This window comes from Triticum dicoccoides, chromosome 7B (assembly GCF_002162155.2).
Source record: "Triticum dicoccoides isolate Atlit2015 ecotype Zavitan chromosome 7B, WEW_v2.0, whole genome shotgun sequence".
In the NCBI taxonomy this organism is placed as follows: Eukaryota; Viridiplantae; Streptophyta; class Magnoliopsida; order Poales; family Poaceae; genus Triticum; species Triticum dicoccoides.
In genome coordinates this window covers 84,427,124-84,436,594 of record NC_041393.1, presented here as the reverse complement: position 1 = coordinate 84,436,594, position 9,471 = coordinate 84,427,124, and the positions used below count along the sequence as shown (strand labels likewise).

The 9,471-nt window shown below is 43.1% G+C and overlaps 1 pseudogene; it reads right to left on the bottom strand.

Moving 5' to 3' along the window:
• Positions 1–5,215: 5,215 nt before the first annotated feature.
• Positions 5,216–6,730, bottom strand: LOC119338667 (annotated as a pseudogene).
• Positions 6,731–9,471: the final 2,741 nt, after the last annotated feature.

Here is a 9,471-nt window from a genome sequence, read left to right as displayed (position 1 = left end):
GGGGGCAAGATTAACTGCATCTACCATCGGCACGGCTGCCATACGATGGTTAGCTACTGCATGTGGGACGACTACAAGCGGATGTTCCCATATGCTCCGTGCAAATGCCCCGAGGAGGGGTGCAAGATCTTGTTATCATTGTCTACGGCAAGGACAGTCAATTATCTCTCTGGATGCAGTCCATGGAGCGACATCGTCTGCTTGTTGCTAGTGAGGGCAGTGAGTGCCTATGTCTCATCATGACAACCGATGTCAAAGAAGGCAGCCGAGGCGTCAAGTTGGTTTGGATCAGGACAAACATGGAGGCGGGCTGGTGGTACAAGTCTGCATTCTGCGCGTTTTCTCTCATAGACCAAAAGACTAGCGTTGGTTTGTTACTTTTATATTTATTTTCTTCATTTCCTTATGATATCCGGCTGGAAGGGGTGTAACGCATGTAAATGATGCCGAGTGTTCAAGAGTGAATTCGACCGCCTAGCTACAGTGACGTGACCTGCACACCGTACATGCAGGTAAGACTAGATGCTCGTGCTCCAATGGGCCCCCCAACCTCTACCTACGAGACATAGAATACTGGTTGACGTGCAATAAACATGTTTTCAAGCAAATTCCCATGCCCCTTCATCTTCACCCCATCTGGAGTATTTAGTCATTTGGTCTTCAGGCGTGAGCTTTCTACTGAACATCTCCTCTAGGGTGCCACCTCAGTCTGCCTATGAATGCATGATGTTGCCAAATTTATTGGCACTCTTCAGATCTTAGTTTCGGAGTCAATTAAGGGAAGCAGTAATTCTTGGTGTGGTGACTTCACTTCTTTTAAGTTGGTCTTTGTCATAGCTTAGTTTCTCCAATCCTTTGAACTAGTGGTGAAGGACTGACATAGATAAATGTGCAACTGATGAAGAATCATTGATCAAAGTGCATATGGCTTGTTAAAAGATAAAGCGCCACTTTACCAATTTCACACTTTCTATCATTGTGTACCAAAGATAAGAACACTAGCAAGCCAGTGCCTTTGAGCTCAGGAGTGGAAGAGCATTTTTGAGCAGCAACACCGCCACTGAACAGGGTAACTAGAGCATGTCACTGATTCCACATTCTAAAATCGCTAGTTGAATTCTTGATCCATCTGCCACATGGACAAATGTTTAGTTGGTAAGTTTCACCCGAAGTAGAAGAGAATAGATGACCCAACAACTGGCCCAATGTCCTAGCTGGACGAGCTGAATTGTAAGTTTCAGAGTGTCGCTGATCCTGGAAAGTCATCCGAAGAAGCAATTACATATAGTTATCGAGCATGGCTAAGCATTTCTACTTTATGCATGATTACTACATAATTACACTGCAATGTCAAGTGAAACAAGCGACAAGCAGATCATTTTAAAGTGTCATTTAACACTACCTACAAGACTAAATAGCATGCATGCTTATAAACCATAAAATGATATGCAACATTCAAAGCAAGTTATATATAAGAATGATCAAAGAGAGAGGCATGCCTACGTTGATGAGTCCTTCATCTCCATCTTCCAGGTGGTGCTCCTTCCCGGCATGTCACCTCCTACTCATTGTAATAACAAATAAACTAGCAAACATAATTCCAAATAACATCCAAATACAAATTGAGTGTCATGAGGTAGCACGATGAAGAGGTAAGTAGAGAGGTTTTTCAGCGAATGGTAGGGTCTAGGTTCATCGCGGCCAAGCAACACTTCACCAACAAGTCCAACCATTCTACTACGAGTTATGCTACCAACTAGTACTATTATACCCATTATATACTATTGACACTACTATTGCCCATTATAGGCTAGAAATATATCAAGATTGAACATAACACTAATGATAGCATGGCAATACATTAAATAATATAAGATCATGCACTTCAAGCAACAACTGCTGAACTTCGTCGCTGTCCAAGTTGTCGGCATGCCTCCTGGCAACCAAGTGAATCCTGTGACGCGGATGGAATGGAGCGGACCGGTCCTCAGGCGACGGTGGTGTCAGTCCCGAGCGGAAGCGGCGGGCTACGCGAACGTCCTGGAATAGATGTGAGGTGAGCAATGGCGTGAGGGTGCCAGATGTGCTCCAAAACGTGTCGGAGAGCTTACCTCCGGCGACGGCGGGCAGAAGACGGGGCGATTTAGGCTCTGGGGTGAGAAGGTTGCGAAGCGAAGGAAATAAATTGGGGAAATGAGACATATGATGAGGAGATCCGGGCGTACGCGTGATGCGGGTGACGTTTGGAGTGGTGGCCGGGCGGGCGACGAATGCGTTATTCGGCGCATCATTTCTGGAGGTGGATTTAAACGGATGAGTGGCAGAGTCAGTTCGTGGACCGATGGGGTGGCGGGCATCACGCATGCGTGCATGCTGCCGTTTCGACCTGCTGCTTCCTCTTGTGCATGCGTGGGCGCGCACGCTGAAGGAGGAAGACAACGAAGCGTTGCACTCGGCATTTCCTATTTGGCGCCTGTTGGCATAAGCCATACCATGTACGGTGTCGACCGGCGTCGGGTGCGCGAGGTAGTGGCGGAGCCAGGATTCGAGTATAGGAAGGACCGAGTACGTATATTGATCGAATCTCGTTGATAATTACTAGTTGCTTCTATTAAAATTGTTGATGGGGGGAGGGGGGCAGGCCCCTACTCATCCCCCGGGGCTCCGCCCCGCGAGGTGCGTGTCTGTGTACGCGTGGGAGAGGCAGCCCGAGTCGCGTGTGCTGTGACAGTTTCGTGCATGCATGTAGCTGGATTAGTGGTCGCAGGTGATGACCGAGCCACACGGGTCATATGTGCATCTAGTCTAGGTAGTTAGCATATGGATGCATGCATGGGCTGTTAGCGTGTTAGCCGGCCAGTGGTGGTTGGTTTACTACGTGTGTGCGTGAGTTAGTTGCCGGGCTGGTGATGCGTGTGTGTGTGTCGTGGAGTTAGTGGCCGGTGTGATGGCCGGGTCGTGTGTGTGCGCCCGGGTATAAAAAGCCCTCCAATGTACTACTGATCAAGGTGCGCCGGTATGAGCCGAGCCTAAGAGCCAGAGAAGAGGTAGTCTCGTCGGGACCGTGGTATGCGCCCGGTCGGCTGTGAGAGAGCTCCTCTGGGTAGGATGCGGTGTGTTGCTGCGCTCGGGTATATGCCTAGTAAAGTGAGGCCGTTCGTGTGACCGAGGCGTTTGTGTGCCGAAAAAATTGTGTGCTCCATCTTTCATCTTTGTTTGTGCGAGTGAGAGAAAGAGAGATGGTATCGGGTTTGTCCCAACAGCACCGCAGGCGCCAGTTAACGTGCATTTTGTTAGCTGGCGCCTGTGGCGTCCATAAATGGGCAGGCCCATTTAGGCTCCGGTTGACCTTTTTTTTTGAAAATTTTGTGAATTTTTTTGAGATTGATGAACTTTTTTGAATATTGATGAACTTTTTCTAAATTTAATGGACATTTTGTCTTGAAAATGGATGAACTTTTTTTTGATTTATGAACTTTTTTTTCAGTTCCATGAACTTTTTCTAAAAATACATGAACCTTTTTTCAATTTCTATAACATTTTTTCAAATTTAATGAACTTTTGCAAAATTGGATGAACTTTTTTTCAATTTGAATGAACTTTTTTTCAAATAGATGAACTTTTTCAAAATTTATGAACCTTTTTTAAAGATATGAACATATTTTTACAAATGAATGAACTTTTTTTCTTTAAAACTGAAAACCTTTTTTCATTTAATATTTTTATTTTTGCAAAAAAAACAAAAAAAAATAGGGCATCACGCTAGTAGGCCGGCCCATGCTAGTAGCACTGCAGGCGCCGGATCGTTAACAGGTGCCTGCAGCGCTGTACAGGAGCTCCCGTTGCACTCAGCTAGGCGTCCGGCCTGTTGCGCTGGCACGTGATTGGGATGGGCCTACGGCCCCTTAGCTTTGGTGGTTGAACTTTGAAACGAAAAGAAAAGAATAAAAAAGGAAGGAAGAAAGAGAGAGTGTGGGGAGCGCCTATTCGGCGCCTGTAGCGCCTGCTGGGCCGGCCCACAAAAGCGCACGCAGAAAAAATGGTATTATTACCCGAAAAGACATCCAAAAATGTGGCTCCCTGAGAATCAAACTCATGCCCACACGCTCGTCTTCGAGATTGGCCAACCAGTACACCTACTGGCTGCTAGTGATTCATTTCATCGTGTGTTGATTTAAGAACCAACGTAGCAGCGCTACTTATTGCACTGCCCCTTGCTTAGATTTTGACTTATTTGAAAACATCAATAAAAAAATGTGAATGTATGGAAAAATGTGAATTTTTTTGGAAAGTTGACGAACATGCATAAAAAAGTTGGCCAATGTAAAAAAGGTTCATATATTTCAAAAAGTTCACGAATTCAAAATTAAAAGTTCATGAAATGGGAAAAAAGTGCACAAATTTTGAAATAACACTTCACAACAATGAAAAACGACTATATGTTTGAAAAAAGTTCACGGATTTGAAAAAGTCATCAAATTTGAAAAAAAACACTAAATTTGGGAAAAGTTCATCGAATTTCAAAAAGTTCATCAACTTTTCAAAAAAGTTCATCGGATATGAAAAATAGTTCATCAAATTTCGAAAAAGCTCATGAACTTTTCATAAAAGTTCATTGAATTTGAAAAATAGTTCAACAAATTTGAAAATAAGTTCATCGAATTTTTTAGAAAATTATCGGATTTGAAAAAGTTCATCGAATTTGAAAAAAAGTTTGTCAATTTAGAAAAAGGTTCACAAATTTTAAAAAAAACGTGCATTAAAGAAAACAAAAAGAATTAATAGAAAAGGATAAGAAAAATAGTAAAAGAAAAAAGAAAAAAATGAAAGGAACTAAAGAAGAAGTGAAAAAGGGTACAACAGTTCAACAACTATAGCGTAGCCTTGTGGTTTGAACGAAGAGTTTGCCTCTGATAGGTTTTGGGTTTGAGTCCCCGTTGCGGCATAATTTTTTGCGATGGTAAAATACTAGATGAGTCGGCCCAGCGCGGGGCACTGCAGGCGCCCGTTTGCAGAATGCATATTAACGGGCGCCTGCAGCGCCAAATAGGAAACGCCGAGAGTGTGTGTCTCAAAAAAGGGAAGAGAGAGACACGATTCGGTGTGCACAGATGATCAAAATTGCTCTCCATGGGACATTTGGTAGATGATTCCCGTCCGATATTAGAGATACCGAAAGATGGCCGGCAGGGGTGTGGAGGCGGGGGCCAAAGAATTACGGGAAGATGATCTTTATGTAAACCTGCGGGGAGAAAAGACCACTACAAATGGCGGTTAATTTAAAGATAGGGAAGCTGTTAGAGTTACTCTCACCGATTCCGCAGTCTAAAATGGACACCGGTTGTTGAAGGTGAAAATACAGATGCACCTTATTGCTAATTCTTTCTGTGCTTTTCCCGGGAGAAATCACATCAGTTGACGCCCCCATGTCTTGGTGACCAACCATTGAAACTAACATGAATTGAGTTTGAAGGCCAGCAGGTGGAGAAGAGAAGGCACTCATGTCACTGGATTTTCTCTGCAGGCTATGGCAAGGCATGTCGTTACAACACCCATGCTCATCTTCGCTCCTACTCTTGCATGGTGAACTGCTTGCAGCAGCCAGAGATGATGGCGCGTTGCACTGTTGTTGATATCTCCAACAGGGCTCAGCTCTTTGCTTCGCGACTCATCCTGGTCGATACTAAATGGAAGAGGGCCCTTGCGTTTCTTAGGGGAGGTTTTTTCATGAGTAGCAAGGCCATTTGGTGATTGAGGTGAGAGCACAACATCAGCGGCATTTGCCAAAGAACTAGACTTTGTATTATTGATTTTGGACGCCTCTCTCCTATATTAAATAGAAATTAAAATAGGTCACCCCATAATATTTAAGATGAATTCTCTGTGCAAGACAAGTAAATATCGAGAAGAAATAACAAGTTCCCCATACTGACTACCAATAATTGATTTTTTCTTAAAGATCCTCCAGTGCCACAGATGACTACATTGCAAAGCCCTTCCACCGATCAAATAGATGAAGAACCGAACTTCCTAAAACAAACTCTTAAGCTCAGAAGGTTTGTATGTTGGAATTAAACTTCCTCAAAAATGTGTGCATTGGAGATTGTACCCATATAATAATGCATACCAAATACCCCAGCTCATGGCCTCAGAAGGCACTGATGACCCAGGAAATCCCCATACTTCGTAACAGATCAGACCTGACACAACTACTTTTCCCACAAAATTCCACTGCACTACTCAATCACCCGAAATTTCCACCTGAATGACGCACCCTGCACTGCTCCATACCATAAGATGAATCGCAAAAATCCAATACAATGATTCCCAAACAATTCAAGCATGAACGAATCCCCAAATTAAACCTGTGGAAGTAAGATTACAACGCAAGAAGGCCGACGAAGGCACGACCTTTGCGGTGTATTGGGGGGAGGGCTGAGCTGGGGGGCAGAGCTTCCTGGAGCACGTCCATGGTATCGAAGGGACCTCTGAGCAAGCTCTACACCTCCCCCTCGCTCTCCACAAAAGATCATAGTTGAACACATTGAATCCCTAGCTGCACTGCACAAAAGCCTTTTAGCCCATGTATTCAGTGCAAGTTGTGCAAGCCCAAGTAAAACAAACAAATTTGGTAGCCCACAGTTGGCTAGCCGCATGAACTTCGGGTCGAGTTGCTTCACAACCGCAATGGACAAAAGAAAATAAATGTAAATACTATTGCCTCTTTCATCGCCCTCACGCTGGCAGCCGGCAGCGGCAAGCCGGCAATTGTTGTTCAAAATATTGGTATCGTCTCCCTCATCGCCCTCACGCTGCCACCTACAACGGCATACTGGCCATTGTTATTCAAAATATTGGTACCTGCGATAGAACACGCTCTCACGCTTGTACAAGTCTTATCCAACCTTAATTATTTGATTACTTTTAGCCGAACCTTGATCTAGGTCATGGAACAACATTTTACAAAACAATGGTCATTACATCAAGATAACAAAGCAAGTACTTCAAGGGCACCCTTATGCGCAAGAAAACAAATGATATCCTACTGCTAGTCCCACATAGCCTTTTATTCAAATATAAATTGATTTAGAATAATTTTTATATTTCTACTAATCGAAAGGGCATTTCAGAATACACACAAAGTCTTGATAAAGCAATATTGAGATTAGGAGAAGAGTTATGTGATGATTATAACACGAGGAGCTTACTGAAGCTAGCTAAGTTTTATCCAGATGATTTTGATTCAGATAAATGACATGATGTTGGTTCTGAAGGAATTACCAATCTTGCTAAATTAATGGTGCAAGACCATTAAACATACTACTTTTACTTTGTTCTATCAACCTGTAAAGCTAGTACTAGTATTGCCGATTTCCATGGAATTAATGGACAGATGCTTTTGATATATGATCGTTGTCAATAAAATATGTAACAAAATGGGTGATCAATCCATGACTGGCTTTCTAATTTGCTAACAGATGATAGTTGTGTTTTTATCGTTAGTAAGTAGTAATGATGATGTGATCTTTTTAAGAACATGAAAGATCGAGCAAAGAAACTTGGAGATGATAGTGACTCTACATGTTCCGATTAATTGTACTTATTTACAACTTAAGAAATTGACATGACATTTTTTGCTTTTTACCATGAAGACCTAATCTAACTGCCCATGACACTAGAAAGTTGTGCTTCTGACTACTTTGTTTGAAACATGTGGGAAAAGGGGATTACGTTTTCATTCAACTGATATTTATTCATCATGTAGTTTTATGTAACTATTATATGCGGTGTGATATTTTGGTTCATTATGTTGTCTACTATGAGGTTGTATAAATAATAAGAGGTATAGCTATGTAAACATCGTCAGTTGGGGGGGCATTGGCCCCTAGCCTTGGATAAGTTGTGAAGGATTTTAGGAGAGCTCGGCTTGGATTTATTAGCAAGCTCCGCCACTACAGACAATAGTTAGTTTGTACCCAAATCCTTAGTGAACCCATTGGCAAAACTTCCGGGTTCTGCCCTTGGACACGGGGAGTAGCATACTATAGGTCGGTTGCGAGACGCCGGCTGGAGTTGTTGTAAGCCATCTACTCCAGCGGAACTTTTTTCCCTTCGAGAAATTGTATTTTCTATCTAATCCATAATATAATTATCAAATTTTCATTTGTTTGTTAGACCCGACTTTTCCTCCCTGGATCATCAACGTCGGTGCTCACGTGTCCAGATCAGAGGTGCGAGACCATGGCCAGTGCGCATTTTGCAGGATGTCATGCCTCGACCAACAGTTGTGTCTATGACCTCGGGTACGGTAATGGAGACAGTAATTTGGTGCACTTGGACGATCCATCTACCCCTGAAAGATAGTTCTTGGGGTATGCTCCTGCATCCTCTACTCATCTAGTATCATCATGTGTCCTATCCATCACTTTACCGATCCTTTTTACAAAAGATGCACCACTTCACGGACGGGGCAGCGGTCACAAGCCTCATTTGACGGGATTTTCGGCTTCGCACCATTTGGAATATCCTTTATTTCACAATTATATTCTTCTGGAGTATCAGGCAAAGTCTTCGCGCTATGCATGCACAGTCCAACGGGTGGTGGTGTTTTTGCCTTTGGTGAAGCCGTGGAGCCAGGGTTGATGTACACATCAGTTTTTCCGTCACCGTAAGTTTTTTGGCTTCAAATAAACATTTTATCATTTAGTTTCTACTTTTACCATCATTTATCAAGTGCACCAAATTATCTCGTCGCCAGTGCTACATTATTGAGATCCTGGATTCATTTCACTTTGGTAGTGGTACAAATGGTTTACCACACATTTGGTTTTTTCAGTGAACCTCCCTCATGACCAAATAGTCATAACGGGACGAATTTGTAAACCCTGAAGGGACCTAGAACAAACATACATGCTTCAGTGGACCTTGAAGTGAACCACATGACCAAATAGAGCTATGTAACTATGGGGGGGATTGCCCCCCTAAACTTGGATACGTCGTGAAGGATTTTGGGAGAGCTTAGCCTGGATTTATTAGCAAGCTCTGCCATTGCAGACAATAGGTAGTTCATACCCCAAATCCTTAATTAGTGAACCATTTGGCAAAACTTCCCGGCTCCGCCCCTATTGATCTGTACCTAAAACAAGCATGAATGTACCCGGTCAGCTAATGTGTTGGGTGTGGTTAATGGTAAAGTGCACTAGCTATCTTGGCACAAGCTAACCAGGGTGCACATATGCTCTCGTGTCACACGGACCAAACATGTATGTTTAAGAGTAACATGCAAGAACTGTGTTTGAGAGTCAAGTATCGATTGGATAGTCAAAGGAGGTGGTTGAATCTGTGCTAGGGTAAAAACTAAACCGTGTAGACAGGTGAGCGTGTTTGTGTCATGATGCGCCCGTAAATCTCCATGTTGTATTACTCGATTTTTGAAAAGGAAATGTTAATAGGTTCATCGAAATGTTAGAC